This window comes from Cervus canadensis, chromosome X (genome assembly GCF_019320065.1).
Source record: "Cervus canadensis isolate Bull #8, Minnesota chromosome X, ASM1932006v1, whole genome shotgun sequence".
Classification (NCBI taxonomy): domain Eukaryota; kingdom Metazoa; phylum Chordata; class Mammalia; order Artiodactyla; family Cervidae; genus Cervus; species Cervus canadensis.
In genome coordinates, this window is record NC_057419.1 from 53,411,533 (window position 1) to 53,427,522 (window position 15,990).

The 15,990-nt window shown below is 50.2% G+C and overlaps 1 long non-coding RNA gene across 2 annotated transcripts in view; it reads right to left on the reverse strand.

The window, feature by feature from the left end:
• Positions 1–457: 457 nt before the first annotated feature.
• The window catches only part of LOC122435010, a 51,129-nt gene continuing 35,596 nt past the window's right edge, over positions 458–15,990 (reverse strand). For both annotated transcript variants that reach the window (XR_006267539.1, XR_006267538.1), the window contains 2 exons: positions 2,905–3,015; positions 458–2,431 (listed from right to left, as the gene is read on the reverse strand). This is a non-coding gene — a long non-coding RNA (uncharacterized LOC122435010). The remainder of the gene's footprint in view (positions 2,432–2,904; positions 3,016–15,990) is intronic.

A 15,990-nucleotide genomic window follows, 5' to 3' on the forward strand; every position in this document is an offset into this window, starting at 1 on the left:
CCGCCGGTGCAGCCTCGCCGAGGGTCACTGGCCCGGTGCTTCCGCCCAGCGCCCGTCAGGGGCGCTTCTAACCCAACGATCCCAGCAGGGCCCTGCTCTCGTGGAGGTCAGGGGCTTCCTTAACTGGACAAGCCCTCAGCTCGTCCACTCACACATCACAGTCGCCTCCGCTGTGGGCGCGCGCCCTGAGCACGGATGTCAGAGTCCTTCTTCCACTCGGGCTCAGGACCCTTCGGAGGGCCCCGTCCTCTCCGCCTGTCCATCTCCAGGAGGTACCCGCCTGCTCTCGTCCCCGAGGAAAACCGCGGTGTTCCAGCCGGCCCACTACCCCCTCCCAGCCCGAGGCAGCTCCCCTAAACGGCTCAGACGCCAGCCCGCTCCCCTGTGGCCACAGACTTCAGACAGACAAGCAGCAGTTAAATAATAATAATAACAATAAAAAAAAAAAACCCACAAAGTACGACAAGGCTTTTATAAATGACCACCATGCTCTGTGCCCACAGCCGCTGTTACAGACTAAATCTACAGGTCAGGGATGGATGGGTGGTGAGCCTGAGGAGACAGCCGGGCAGACGCTAGAGGATCCCCACCGGGAGCCTTGTCTCAGGGTAAGAGGCCTTGGAGGGACAGGGGAGACGGAAGGGAACCTCCCGGCCACAGCTGTTCATGCGTAATGTTCCTCCCGGCCACAGCCGTTCATGCGTAATGTTCAGAGTCCCACCCCGCACTTCCCGAGGGGCTGGCTTCCTGTGGGCAGGGTGGCCCGAGGCGCTGGCGGCCAGCCCACGATAACCCATAGGGCAACTTGACCGTGGAATCTGGCAGGATCTCTGTGAGCATCTCAGTCTCTCAAAACCACTTAGGATGGTCGGAGACCACCTCTGCCCTCGGGAAATCTCCTGGCCCTCACACGTCTTGGCGTAGGAAGCGTCTTCTCACTGGACAAGCGTTCCCTCCTGCCGCTCTGCACAAGAGCCCCGTGGGAAGGATGTAAACAGGCTGGTGGGTCCAGCAGGCCGTGGAGAAGGAAGGGCAGGAGAGTGGCCCCAAACCAAGGAGCGAGTGTGGGCCTTGGGGTGGGCACGGGGATGGGTGGGGGTCATGTGCCAGCTGCTGCCGAGCAATGACTATGCCTCCTCGCCCCCACCCGGCCCTGGGGTCACCTGCACCCCTCCCCTCCACGGCCCAGGGAGAATGTAAAGTGAAGGCTCTTGGGAGAAAAGGGCCACAGGAAAGGAGGCCCAGGCACCGTCACCGGCGGGGGGCTGTGCCAGCGCGTGGCCAGGAGGAAGGATGGTTCAGATCGGCAAGACGGACCGTGGCCGTGTCAGTGGCGCTGGGTGTTGGGGCCAGTGAGACATCCCTGCGGGGCCTCAAGAGCCCTGCAGAGACCTGGGTCGTGGCTGGGCTGACTAGAGCGATGGGGAACCCCCTCCTGCACATGCAGGAGAGCCTCCGGCTGGAGAGGCCCACCCCGCCTATGCCTGCCTCTCAGGCCTGGGTCTGAGCAGGCAGAAGAGAGGCAGTGAGTGTTTTGTAGGGTACAAGCTCCAGGTGCAGGCTTGGCTGGCCTCCCAGGCCCTCTGCCGGCAGCCAGCCCTTCACCACAGCTTAGGCCGGGTTTTCCCCGGGCGCAGCTGCGTTCCCACTCCCCACCGCGGGTGACCAGAGCGCTGCCCCCAGGGGTGTCTGGGCCGAGGGCCCATTTCCTCCTGGCTCTTCGTGGCCGAGCTCTCCGATGACGTGGAGCAGGCGGGCCACTCTGGCCTATGCCCACTTTGACCTGGATATTGTATGGGAAGTCTTGGGTCAAATGAAAGACAAGCCAAAGAAAAGAGCATCCCACTCACAGTGGGGAACGGCCCACAGAGGCAGTGGCAGGCAGAGGTGAGAGGGTTCAGACAGGGAGGTGTGACAAGAAATGAAGAGGAAGACCAGGGAAAGGAGGATTCCACCCCATTCACACTTGGGACTCACAGGGCGCACACTGCGCAATGACCCAATGTTGTCTTTGGGCAGATGGGTGGCTGTCATTTAGGAATTTCGTTTTCTGGAGCTGATCTTGGTGCCTGTTTTGCTGCAGGTGAGATCCAAGGGAGGGCTCTGAATCAACTGAGGGAGAAATGTGGAAAGGGACAGAATCCAGACGAAACCTAAGCAGGCAATGGGCTAGGAGACCTTGCAATTGAGGCTGAGGAGTGGACATCCCTGCCCAGGGATGGGCTGGACGATGAGACCCAGATTCAGAGGGGTCTGCAGATGCCAGCAGAGTGGCTGAGGCTCAGTCAGCCAGGGAGCATTGGATCCACAGCAAGAGGAGGGAGACAGAAATGCAAGTTTCACCACCCCCACCCACGGGCGGTGCAGGTCAGCATCAACAGCTGGAGCCAGGAGAGGACAGTCATCTTTCCCTCAGGGACCGCTGAGGCCACTGTGAGGAACAAAGGTATGCCGCGGTATAGAATACCCCTCCCACATTACCGCAAGCCTTGTAAGTGACACATACCCCTGCTCCATGGCTGAAAGAAGTAGAGAGCATTTTCACCACAATAGACTGAGCATTTGTATCTATGGATATTCAGTAGGTTGCATGCAACCACACTTTCCATGTTAGAAGTAACTTCAGTAGGAGTTTTCTGGTTACTAACCAGTATGAAGGGTGAACATTCATGAGGAAGATCAGATCATCCAGGGAGAACAAATACACTAAAGTGTCCATGGAATCTGAGGCGCATACATTGAGACTGTCATCTCAGCAACCCATGTCCCCACCACCACCCTGATCTTCCTGTGACCATGGGTCACAGAGGTACAGTGGGGCTAAGAGGGAGAGGAAGGTCTTCCTGGAACGCCAATGCTGCTTTGAAACCACCACTCTCCCTTGACCTCAACGTGAATACTCACCTGTGAAGATCATTCCAATTCTCCATTCTGTCTTCTAGTCAACAGTCCTGATGATTCTTTTGGAACTGGCATCCTGGTCTCTTTGGTTTGGAGAACAGAAAATAGCATACCCTGCAAGCACACAGACCTCTACTTCCAATACGCTGCGTCTTTGATTCCTTTCAAGCCATGCTTCTTGAAAGTACAGACTCCAGGAGCATCCTTATCTGGTTACCTCTTGATTCCTCCTCTGACTACCCATCCACAGAACATCCCCTTGCTAATGTATCCCAAGACCTCCGTGGGCCAAACTGTAGTACCCCGTGGTGTATTGGCCACAGACACATTCCGTCTTCAAAAACACTTTCCTTGGTCAGAGTCTCTGACAGAAGCGCATCCTGGCTTTCCTCCTCCCTCTCAGTCCATTACTTCTAAGACTCCTTGTCTGTCCATTTACTTTAACCCCCTCCTAAATCTTGGTTTTGCTTTCCTCTGGTTTCCCACCTCTGCCCTGTGCTCTTCCGTTCTTTACATAACCCTTGGGTGACCACGGCACCCCCCAGAGCTTTTAACCATCTGGCTTGTTTTCATCCGTTATCCCTCTGTATGCTGATGGCTTTTCCTATCACCAGATCTACCTAAGACGTCCCAACTGGGCCCCACTTCCCCCACAGGCTGAGATGTATGGGCTGTCTGCACTCAGATGTCCCATAAGCCCTGCAGACCTGCTAGGAGCCCCAACCCAATGTTCCCTGGGGTGTCGCATGGATGGGCACGGCCATCCACCCAGTTCCTTCAACCACAATCCCGGACATGCTGCTGGGTGTGATCTTCACCGAGCCATGACATCCCTGGAGCTGCTCTGGAAAAGGCTGACCCGAGATATTCCTGTTGCCACAGGTGGGGATCCGTTCCTCTCAGAGGCCCTGTTCCTACAGACACGCTCTGAAGGTGTCCTGAGTACAGGCCATCACCCTCCTTTGGATCTCCGAGAGAACCTGGCCACTGTAATCCATCTGAGAGGTTGAAAGCCCTGTCTTTAACAGGACGGTGAGTCAGGACACAGCAGTGTAAGCCCATCATTGGGGAACATGCCAAAGAATATCCAGAAGAGATTCCTAAAGTAGAACGCTTCGAGAGGTGGGTCTTGAAAGGGTGTGCATCAAACAGGGGATTGCTTAACTGTATTTTTCCCAATAAACATCCTGTTCTTATTTGGTCTTCATCTGAGCATGGGAGTTAATTTGATAACACAGGAAACAGTTTAAAACGGCAACTGAGCACAGGCAGCAGATACGCTGACAGCCGATCCTTCTACATCAACATCAACAGCTACAATTCTCAGCCATCTTTACTCTTTTTTTGAAGCACTCTTTTGATCTGTCCAATGAAGTAATCTCCACAGTGTTTCAGAAATGTATTCAACTAACTAGGCACAAGGGATCCTGACAAGAAGTAAAAAAAACTGAGTTTCACTAACAACAGCAGGGTTTTAACTGTAAAACTTTGGATTCAGGAACACCCAGCAGAGCAAGCACAAGATTAGTTTTCAAACAAGTATTTATTTGGGCAAGTTGTCCCTTTCTTCAGCCTAAGGTGCCTGTCAAGCATAGCGGGTCATGATGAAAGCCTGCTTTGCTTATAGAGTGTTGGAAGTTTTCGATGTTCGATTTCTTCCAGTAAGAATGGGTTCTGTTTCCACAGCTGCAAGCTCGGCTTTCGTAAGAGAACTTTTTCAGATAATGCTTACGCCAGGGCCACACACCAACCCTACTACTTCAGACTCTCCTGGGATGTGCTGCTAGCATCAGCTCTTCTAAAGCCTCTGCAGGGGAGATTTGATGCACTGTTAAGACTGAGAAGCACAATCATATGATGCTTCACCCGTCCTGGTTTTAAATAGAATCCTGAACTGAAGACCCATGTTTGCTACTAATGAAATTTTAAAAAAATTTGTAATTACAAATTCCCTTCGGAGGGAACTTTCCTTCTGAGGGATTTTTGACATATTTATTCACAGCCATATTTAGAACAATTTCAATGACTCAGTGGTGTGTCATGACCCCAAGTCCTCTTCCTTACGAGACACTCAGGCAGATGGAGGGGGGGGGAATGCCCCTCAGTCCTGGTGGCAGGAGGAGGATGGATGGAGTTCCGTTGTCTTGGTTACTGCTCTGCTGAGCATCTCTCCTTGGTTGCTGAGCACAGGCAGGGGGCCTCACACCAGGCAACAGGTATTCCTGTGACCAGAGTTTGGACCTAAGGGCTGAGATCCATTACCCGGGAAACAGAAGCTGGGTCCAAGTGATTTGAGAAGAATGGGAAAACAACTAAGTGCAATTTCAGAGGGAGGGTGGGTTCTGGGAGCCTGTCCAGAGCTATTGACTTGTGGTCACACAAAGGGCGCCTGTACGTAACAACAGAGACACACTCGACATGTGTGCTCCCTGGGGATTCTGTCCTGACGTGCACAGTGACTGTCTCTGGAGGGAGCATCTAGCACTCGTGGAGGAGGCCGGACCCAGAACGTGGAAGGAGCAGGGGCACTCCTCGTTGTGACAAAAGCAATGGCATGTCTCTTCCCACATGTCTCACGTGGACATCTGCATTACCTTCCTAAACTGCTTTCCTGAGGTATAATTACATACCACAAATCACACCCATCACTCCCAGGGCAGTGACTTTTAGCACCTTCACACAGTGGTGCAACCCCCACCACAGTGCAGGTGTGGAACACCGCCAGCCCCACAGAAAGGTTCCGTGTACCCATCAGCAGTCGATCCCCAACAGGAATAGCAGTGAATAGACATTTCTGCAAAGAAGAGATACAGATGGCTAATAGACATATGAAGAGATGTTCAACATCTCCTCATCAGGGATTAGAAAATCAAGACCTCACTGAAGTACTTCCTCATACCTGTCAAGTAGCTATTATCAACAAGACAAGTAAGAAATGTTGGTGAGGATGAAGAGAAAAGGAAACCCAAGTTCATATACAATGGCGTAAACAAATCTCTTCAACACGTGATGCTGGGGAAAATGCTCAACTACATGTAAAAGAATGACACTGGAACACTTTCTAACACCACACACCAAAATAAACTCAAAATGGATTAAAGATCTAAATGTAAGACCAAAAACTATAAAACTCTTAAGATGAAACCACAGGCAAAACACTCTCTGACATAAATCACAGCAAGATCCTCTATGGCCCACCTCCCAGAGTAATGGAACTAAAAACACAATAAACAAAAGGGATCAAATTTAACTTAAATGCTTTTGCACAATGAAGGAAACTCTAAGCAAGGTGAAAAGACAGCCCTCAGAAAGGGAGAAAATAACAGCAAATGAAACCAGAGTTGTGTAGGAGGGAGGCTGAGCACTGTTAGAAATGCAAATAGTCGGATCCCACCCAGGACCAACAAGACTGAGTGAAAAATGGCTCCCCATGGGCGTCTCACCTCCTGGGGGTGTTGGAGGGTGAGGTGAGAGACAAACACACCATTGTGGCTGCAGAGATGGGAAGCACAACCACTGGAAGTAGAAGGTACTACAGGGGAGAGGGTTCCATTTGGTAACAATGCAACTACTGTGGATGGAAGGACAAACCGTCCACCACTGCCCAGGGTGACCAACCGCAGCCTTTGACACAGATGGGGAGGATGCTATCCTGGAGACCCAGGCCTCAAACCTGGACTGAGGGGAGTCCCCTTTCTCAGATGTCCAGGAGGACGCTCCAGGCCCATTTTGGTCATGCCCACTCCCTGCAGCCTTGAATACACAAGCAGCAGTGATTGGTTGTGGGGATTCGGAGGCAAGGAATCCCAGACCACTCTGGGGAGCCCATGTGGAAAACACAGGCTCAGGCTGTCACGGGGAACAGGGACAGAGACCCCATATCAGGCCAGGGCTCACACAGTCAGGTGCTGAGGTTGATGGGCAAGAGTTCACAGTGGGGGTCTTGGGCCTGAGCACTGGAGGACCAGTGGAACCCAGTCTCCAGGAGTGTTCACTGCCCAGTAAACAGGCTGGAGATGCTTCCCCAGTCAGTGGCTGCTTTAGTGAGGTCACTCTAGGAGTCAGCTGGCATCCGTGGGCGCACCTCTGAGTTTTAGGCAATCATTGCTCTGAGTTGCAGTGTCTAAGTACTTCTAAGGTACCATCTCACTTGAAGAAAACCCTGTCACCCCTGCAGGACCTTGAGTCCAGCTCTTTCTCTCAGAGACGCCCTCCCTTTTGCCCCAGCCCTGAGGGAAGTGCCTTGAATGCCTGGACCGGGTCTGAACTTTCTCTGGATCCTAGAGAGATTTTCAGTTCAGCCCTCACCAGGACATTAAGACAGACACCTGTGTGTGGGCAGGAGAGAGGTGTCCTGCAGAATGCAGGGAGCAGGCAACGTCCTCAGGGGATCGTCTGAGGCAGTGTAGGTGCTGGGTGAGAGGCCACAGATGGGGTGAGGATGTAACAGAGGCCCTGTGAGCAGGGCTAGAGAGGGGCTAAAGAGGCTCCTGGAGTGGGAGGGAGGCCTGGTGGAAGGTGAGGGGAGAGGGTGGGGATTTGGGGATAGAGAGGATTTGTGGCAGCTGTCACCAGGAGAGGGACTCTGGAAAACGACAGATGACTAGAGGGATGTCAGGGAGCTGTCATAGGCACAGTGAGGGGAAGACCTTTCCTATCTCTAGAATTCAGTTGCCCACTGTGTGTGATGAGACATGACAGAGAGGACAAGGTCCCTCGGGCTCGTTCTGTGGATCTGGGATTCACTCTGAACCTCACGTGGGGCAGGATACAAAGTCGACACACCCAGAAGTGACCAGGGTGGGTTAAGTCCATTCTGAGGACCCAGACATGGGAAATCAATTTCAGAACTCCTCAGCTCTCAGGCAATCCCCACCCCTGGGATGAATCTGCCTTCTTCAGGATGACATGCTGGTGAATGCAGACTGCAGGGACTGCAGGACTGGAGGCCTCTGTCCCTTGGGGTTGACTGAACAGAGACTCAGTGCAAATGCCAACACAGCAGCCCAGACGGAAAGATGTGGGGTTCTGTGTCCCAGGGTGCAGGCTGTAGGCTCTGGTGGAGAGGGGTGAAGCCTCTGAGCTAAAGAAGAGCTGTTATCTAGAGTAGTGTCTACTTAAAGAAAAGCATATAACAGGAGAGTTGTGAGTTTAAGTTGGATTTGGAGTCTTCTGGGAGCTACAACCCAGGACACAGCTCCTCCTTTGGCTCTGAGGAAACTGCTTGGAGGGGGTAGCGGAGAAGTCAGTACGATTGTTGCCTAGGAAGTACACGCAGTCAGGCGTGCACATTGGTTAAAGAGTGCTGTGAAACACAGAGATCAGATGTCACAAGTTCATTACTTTCATGCTTTTCCGTGTGTGGAAGATGCAAGAATCTAGGGTCACTGAAACTTTTCCTGAGGTATCGGTAAATAAATAAAGGCAAACCTGTACAAAGCACAGAGTGCCTCATACTGTTTTTCACCCTAAATTCCTTCAGAATGCACTTTAGGTCAGCAACCAGAGTGGTTACAACTTAACACTTGTAGTACTGGCTGTGAGTAATGCTGTTTGTCTTAAGGATCTGAATTTACCAGTGGCCAGATGTTCAAGGTAGATTTAGAAAAGGCAGAGGAACCAGAGGTCAAATTGCCAACATCCGCTGGATCATATAAAAAGCAAAAGAGTTCCAGAAAAACATCTCCTTCTGCTTTAATGACTATGCCAAAGCCTTTGACTGTGTGGACCACAACAAACTCTGGAAAATTCTGAAAGAGATGGGAATACCAGATCACCTGACGTGCCTCTTGAAAAATGGGTATGCAGGTCAGCAAGCAACAGCCAGAACTGGACATGGAACAACAGACTGGTTCCCAATAGGAAAAGATGTAACTCAAGGCTGTATGTTGTCACCCTGCTTATTTAACTTTGATGCAGAGTATATCATGAGACACGCTGGGCTAGATGAAACACAAGCTGGAATCAATATTGCCAGGAGAAATATCAATAACCTCAGATATGCAGATGATACCACCCTTATGGGAGAAACTGACGACGAACTAAAGGATCCTTTGAACAAAGTGAAAGAGGAGAGTGGGAAAGTTGGCTTAAAACTCAACATTCAGAAAACTATGATAATGGTATCTGGCCCCATCACTTCATGGCAAATAGATGGGGAAACAGTGACAGACTTTATTTTGGGGGGCTCCAAAGTCACAAAAAGTAGATGGTAACTGCAGCCATGAAATTAAAATACGCTTCCTCCTTGGAAGGAAAATTACGACCAACCTAGACTGCATATTAAAAAGCAGAGACATTACTTTGCCAGCAAAGGTCCATCTAGTCAAGGCTATGGTTTTCCCAGTAGTCATGTATGCATGTGAGAGCTGGACTATAAAGAGAGTTGAGTGCCGAAGAATTGATGCTTTCAAACTGTGGTGTTGGAGAAGACTCTTGAGAGTCCCTTGGACTGCAAGGAGATCCAACCAGTCCATCCTAAAGGAAATCAGTCCTGAATATTCATTGGAAGGACTGATGCTGAACCTGAAACTCCAATACTTTGGCCACCTGATGCGAAGAACTCACCGTTTTGAAAAGACCCTGATGCTGGGAAAGATTGAAGGCAGGAGAAGTGGACAACAGAGGATGAGATAGTTGGATGACATCACTGACTCAATGGATATGAGTTTGCATAAACTGGGAGTTGGTGATGAACAGGGAGGCCTGGAATGCTGCAGTCCATGGGCTCTCAAAGAGTCGGACACTACTGAATGACTGAATTGAACTGAGAGTTGGAATTGTCTAAGATGGTTAGGGTCTGTGTCCTTAGGTGTGACATATTTGAGGTGTTTTGGGGTGCTGTCCAGGATGAATGCTCTCTGAAATGTTCATGGATCTGTGTCCCAGACATGAAGTCTCTGAACTATTTGGGAGGGTTTTGTCCAGAGGGTTGGGTTTCTGAGTTGTTCATGTATCTGCATATGAGAGTGGTCTTAAGAGGAAGGCTGGATGGACCCCACTCTCATGGGTCTTAGAAGTAGACCTATGATACCACATTTGCTACGATTTCTACCATGCCTCCCTACAGAGATAAAATCTTGTAGCCCCATCCTCAGGGAGGGCAAGTCATGTGCAGTACACAGGAGCCCACAGTAATAATACTGGGAAGAACAATATTTCCTGACAAGACTACCACCCTTGATAGGGGCCCTGTGAAAAATCTGTGTACACACACTCACTCAGACAATCTGCCTAACCCATGACAAAGTGGCCACCATTGGTAGATGGGAGCCCAAGGCTCAGTGCAGATGGAAGGTCTCGGCTCATAAGGACAGGAGGAACTGGATGCAGGCTTGGGCTCCTTGGAGGAGGCAGGGAAGACTCAGCAGAACCCTGGCCATGTAGTGGGCGAGGGGGGCATTGGCACAGGGCCACAAGGACCCCGTGACTGTCTCACTGTCAGGATATGCCTCTGTGTCTCCCCATCACATGCCCAGCTGCTTACCTGATGTATTGAATGTAATCTGCACATTCCCTGGGGATGTGGTGGTGGAAAATACAGAGGTGAGCCTCCAAGCAGGTGGGGAGAAACCTCACATTCACCAAGTTGCATGAGGCTCCATCACAAATGCAGCGATCCCTGCCTCTCTTTCCCCCACTAAAGCATTCGTTGGCACTGAGGTCAGCAGGAGGGCAGTCAGGCTGGACAGCTTGTGAGGGACCCTGTGTACAGCATGAGCCTCCCCATGACTGGATCATCTCCATGTCTTGATCAGGGCAGAGGACCCTGATGTGTGCCAAGGGAGCATGATTGAGACTCAGGCCATGGGCAGCTGAGTCATTTCCTAGAGACAGTCCCTGGTGGGGGGCAGGGCGGGGAGGGGGAGCAGCTTCTTTTCTCCTGTAGAGATAGCACCTCATCCAGTAGCAGGGCTGGGGGCCCACAGGTGGGTGCTAATTGGGGATCCTTTGCTGCCAGAGATAGTCTCTCTGTCCCTGTCCAATGTTCTATCTGTGTCTTTCTCCCTGCCCTCTCTGTGCCTGTTACATCCTCCCTGTTTGCCTTTACGAGACTGACTGTGACCTCACTCATACCGCGAGGGTCCTTCCTCTGTCTCTCCTGAGGGTATCATCAATCAACATGGATGTCCACTGGGAGCAGTAGGGGGGATTCCACTTGAGTGTAGGGGATTCTAGGAAAGGTATGTTCAACTGCAGAGGGTCTGTGGTTTTCCCGGGATGAATCTAGAATTCCTCAACAATCATTGAGTGATCTGGGCCTCTGAAAGAACCCTGGGGGCTTCTCTGGTAAGAACCCTCCTGGGCTCAAGTCATAGTCCCCGCTATGGACAGAAGGCCCTAGGGGACCCGCCCTCATCACCACTCTTGGCTCTCCCTCCATCATGCTGTGACAGTCACATAGCTCTTCACATTCTTTTCATACACACTACACTGAATTCCACTCCCCAGCTTTTCCACTGGCCTTAAATCTGTCTGGGACACTTTTCTCCCAGACAAGCATTTCCTCTAGGCTTTTGCTCAAATGTCACAATCTTAGAAGGAACTTCCCTGGCCACTCTTTCTAGATATCATCCCCTCTCTCTATTTCACTATCCCGGTTTAATGTTAACCACAGCAGTTATGAACACCCGATAAATTACTTATCTTTTGGGGCTGTATGACCCCAACACAATGAAAGTTCCATGAAACCAAGGTTGATTTTCTCTTTCCTAACACACAGAGTTCTGCTTGACAGAAACTGTGGAGAGGATGGATGAAAGTCGGAATGAATAAGCAAATTTAAACTTGTTGAGAGAGGCATAGCTAGACAGGCTGAGGATTCTGCTAGAAAACATATTCAGGGGTGACAAGATAGTGACAAACCCATGGTCTTTATCTCACCTATGCACTATCCTTGGCTCCCCTCGGAGTTGACCCCTTTCCTAACAGAATGGAATGTCCTGTTGTCCTTCTCACATATTACTCGGAGTCAACGACAGAGGCCTTCCCCACTGCAGACCTTCAGATCCCAGTCCGAAGCTTTCTCTCCCCTGCCCGCTGGGGGACTGTGGCTGGCTTTCCCCATTGAGACCTATTCTGTATTAAACAGGAAAGCACAAACAAGAACAATGCCCAGCACACAGAAAATGATTTCCATGCTTCCTCTTAAGATAGTGGCCACTACAGAGAAGTAATCTTCAGTTTATGGAGACATTTTTCTGAGTCCAAGATTGCAGCAATCGGCGGGGTTTTCATCCTCACGTTGCCTTTCCACCCTTGGAGGATCATCCACCCTCTAACGGGCCACCGGCATCTACATCGGCTGTTCCCCAGGCTCACCACCAAGGGGCGCGCCAGATGAAACAGTAAGGTCCTAGAATGTAGCACTGAGGGGTAGCGGTAGAATCACCCACTCTGGAAGGTACCATTCGAGAGGGCCTATGACAACACAGAGAGTACCTTTACCCCGCCTCGGGCATCGACCAGAGTTCCTAGCGGAGGCACCCATGGCACCACTGTCTCCATCCCCATTCGCTCCATTCCGGCTTCCGGCTGCATCTGAGTCCGAGTGGACACCGGTATTAAGCTGCAGCTGTCCTCGTCTCTTTTCCAATTCCACCCCTTCGTTTCTACATGGTTACATCCAAGGTGGGACGATACGGAGCGAGCTGGGCTGCCAGTTTGGGGTCTGGCGTCAGGGAGCGTTCTGGGCATTGATTGGTCACCGCGAGGTCGCCGGAGTGAGCTCTTCCGGGGCGCGGATAGGCGCCGGAAGTCCCGCGAGTCCCGCCCTGCTTCGTCTCCGGCCCAGTTCCTGTTGGCTGGCTGGCAGTTACAGACACTGGGATGGCAGAACTGGACCTGAGGACGAGAGGCATGTTGCCGTTCGCGGCTTTTTAGAGCATACAGTTTTTCTCCGAGTTGTTTGCTTTTCCCGAAGGGGTCGAATAGCTGCCCTGGTTAGTGGCGAGGTTTGGCGCAGTCGCTGGCTGTGCATGGTGACGGCGTTTCGGTCTTGTTTAGCTCTCGCTCAGTCTGGATTGTGTGGCAGCGCACGGATATTCGCAGAAATGCATGCAATTCATGTCCAGGGAGAGGTCTCTGAGTTAGCTGTCTCTCCCTGGAGACTAACCTGTGCCAGGGAGCCTGGGCTCGTGAATCGCTACGTGTGTCAACACAGGTGCTGTTTGGGTACATTTGATCTCCTTGAGCCTTTGGGCAGAGTCCTGAGTGATGGGATATTTGATCTGAGTGGATTTTGTGAGCCATAGTACAAAGCCCCTAGGATGTGTGTGCCTGTATTCCGGGGTGTGCATTTTTGGAGCTTTCTGGCCTTTCAGTCCCTGGGTGTGAGATCCCTTTGTAGGCGTGTGCACCTGAGATTGTGAGACCTCTGAGTTTTTGATTCTGGTCCCAAGTTGTGATGTCTCTGAGCTGCTTTAAGGATGGGTTTGTCTAAAGGTGCGAAGTCTCAGCTGCTTGGGGATCTGTGCACAGGGTGCAGGTTTTCCATTTGTCTGGGCACTTTATCTGAAGGTCGTAAGATGTTCTTGAGTTATTAAAAGTTCTCTTTCCGTTTAGGGTTTTTGCATTAGTTTGGTAAGTGTTGAGTGGTTTGGGCGTCAGTCTCCATGGTGTGAAGTATCTGTGCAGTTCTCATTTGTTTCTGTCTTGAAGACTTTGGCCTGTTTGGAGGGTCTTTGTCACAGCGTTTATGGTGATGGTCTCAGTTGTGTTTGAGGGTCTGAGACAAGTTGTGTGCTGTCTGTGCAGAGATTCAGTGAGCTCTTTTTGGTGTCTCTGGGTATCAATCTGAGCTGTCTGGAGTTTCTCTGTCAGAAATAAAACCTCTTATATTCTTGGCTGTGAGTTCTCTGTCCAGGATTTAGGGTTTGGAAGCTGGCAGATATGATTCTGAGGCCTGGAACCTGACATGGTGACTGTGTGTTGTTGAGTGTATCAGTTGCCTCCTGGAATCTCAGGTTGTTCATAATTATTACTGTGGGGCCAGTGCGTGTCTTGGAGGGTACCTGTGCATGTTAGCAATGTGTGTTGCCTGGCTCCAAACTATCCTTCAGCAAATGTTTTCTGAGCACCTGCCATATACCTGAGCACTGTTGGAGGACTTTGTGACAGGACAGAACTGACCAAGTCTCCCCTTTGAAAGACTTGGTGGTCAGTAAATAAATAAAGGATGGCAGACACTATGAAAAAAGATAATGCTAGATCAGGGGAAAGGGTGTATGTAGGTATGATGTTATCATTTTATTCAAGGTAAGGAGGGAAAGTCTCCTTGAAAGATGGCAAGTAAGCAGAGATCTGGAGGAAGTGAGGGAGCAGGCTATGGGGTTATCTAATGGAAGAGCATTCCAGGTAGAAGGAGCAACAAATGCAACTGTCCTGGCATGGAAATCTACTTGGCGCGCTCCTGAATGTCAAGGAGTCCTGTGATGTACAGGGTTTCGCATGTAGCACTCATCGAAAGTGGTCTGGTTGCTGCTGTCTCTTTCTCTCACAATTTGTGATTATCCGCATTTCACAGATGAAGGACTAAAGGCTCCAACGTGTGCCCTGCACCTTCTCTCCTTCCTATCCCTGAAATTAGGAGTGAGACCTTCTGGTCCATCATGAGAAAGAGAGAGAGAGTATGAGTGTCCCAGCTGCAGGGATGTCACACTGAATGTCAGCCAAGCAGCAGAGATCACTTATAATGTGGGAATCATGCCTCGTAACATTGGTACTCTTGATGGAGGGCAGGACTTAAGAAGGAAACAGGAACTGGGGCAAAGGACAGAGGCAGGAAGGGAAGTTGGAGGACATTGAGAAAAAAAAAGCAGAAAGACTGGCTTCATCACATTGCTTGGGTTTGGCCCAGTTCACGTTGATTGGCTGACTCTATTAGGACATAGTCACCTTTTCCTGTCCCAACCTTTCTTTCCCTTCCCTTTTTTGTGCCTGAGCAAGTCAGTCCTAAAGCCGTTAGGTGTTGCCAGGCAAGGCATGTGTATGTGTAAAGGGCCATCCCTGCCTGGAAAGTCAGAGCCCAAGGTGGAAAGAAGGATATCCCTGGGGTTTGGGTGGGAAGGAGGCTAACTGCTTCATGGATGCAAGGTTGAGTGAGGTGTGGAAGTCAAGGACAAGGGATGGTTCTGCATAGATTGTGAGGAGGACCCTTTTGTGGAGGAGGGATCACTTATATGCATTGGGATTCATCAACTCATCAACTATTCAGCAAATACATAAGAATGCTGAGAGCCACGTCTTTCATTTTTGGAAAAGGGAATTTCCAGTATAGAAAGGAAGTAAACTAGAACAAATTCTCAGGAATTCTACTGGAATTAAAGGTCTCCACACAAACTTCTTGTATTCGATAGGTGTGCATATGTGGGTAGACTGATACATAACTATAGATGTGTGTCTATGTGTATGTGTGTGTGTGTGTGATTGTGTACACACATATATTCCCAAGTTACTGAAAACAGCAACATTCCAATGGCCACAGTTACACCAGTCCCCAGATCCTAGCTTCTGAACACCTTTCTCCACTAAATGATGGGTTCCCAGGCTGAGGAAGGAAAGGAAATGATCCTGGTTCACCTTGTCATGTCAGTAACAAGGCAAAGTTCAAGAATGATGTGGAGATGTCAGAGGGACATAGAATACAGCTTGAGGGCTCTCCCACCAGACACACTTAGGACTCTCTTATTTTTTCCACCTTCTTTGAGGTATTATTGACATATAACCTGTAAGTTTAAGATGCCAATGTGATGATTTGATACACATATATTTGGCAAAACGATTCCCACAGCAGGGTTGGCACTCTATCCCCTCACATAATCCTTTTTAAAAATTGTTGAGGAAATAACACCTCAGATCTACCCCCTTAGCTTTCACTGTATTACACAGTTTTGTAAATTATACTCATCATGCTATACATTGGATCCACGCAAATTATTCATCTCATACCTGGACGTTTGTACCCTGTATTCAACATTTTGCGCTGGCCCTGGAACCACCATCCTAAAGTCTTGGAAATTTCTGTAAGTTTGACTTTTTTAGGTTCTGCATATAAGTGAGAACATACAATATATGTCTTTCTCTCTTTCA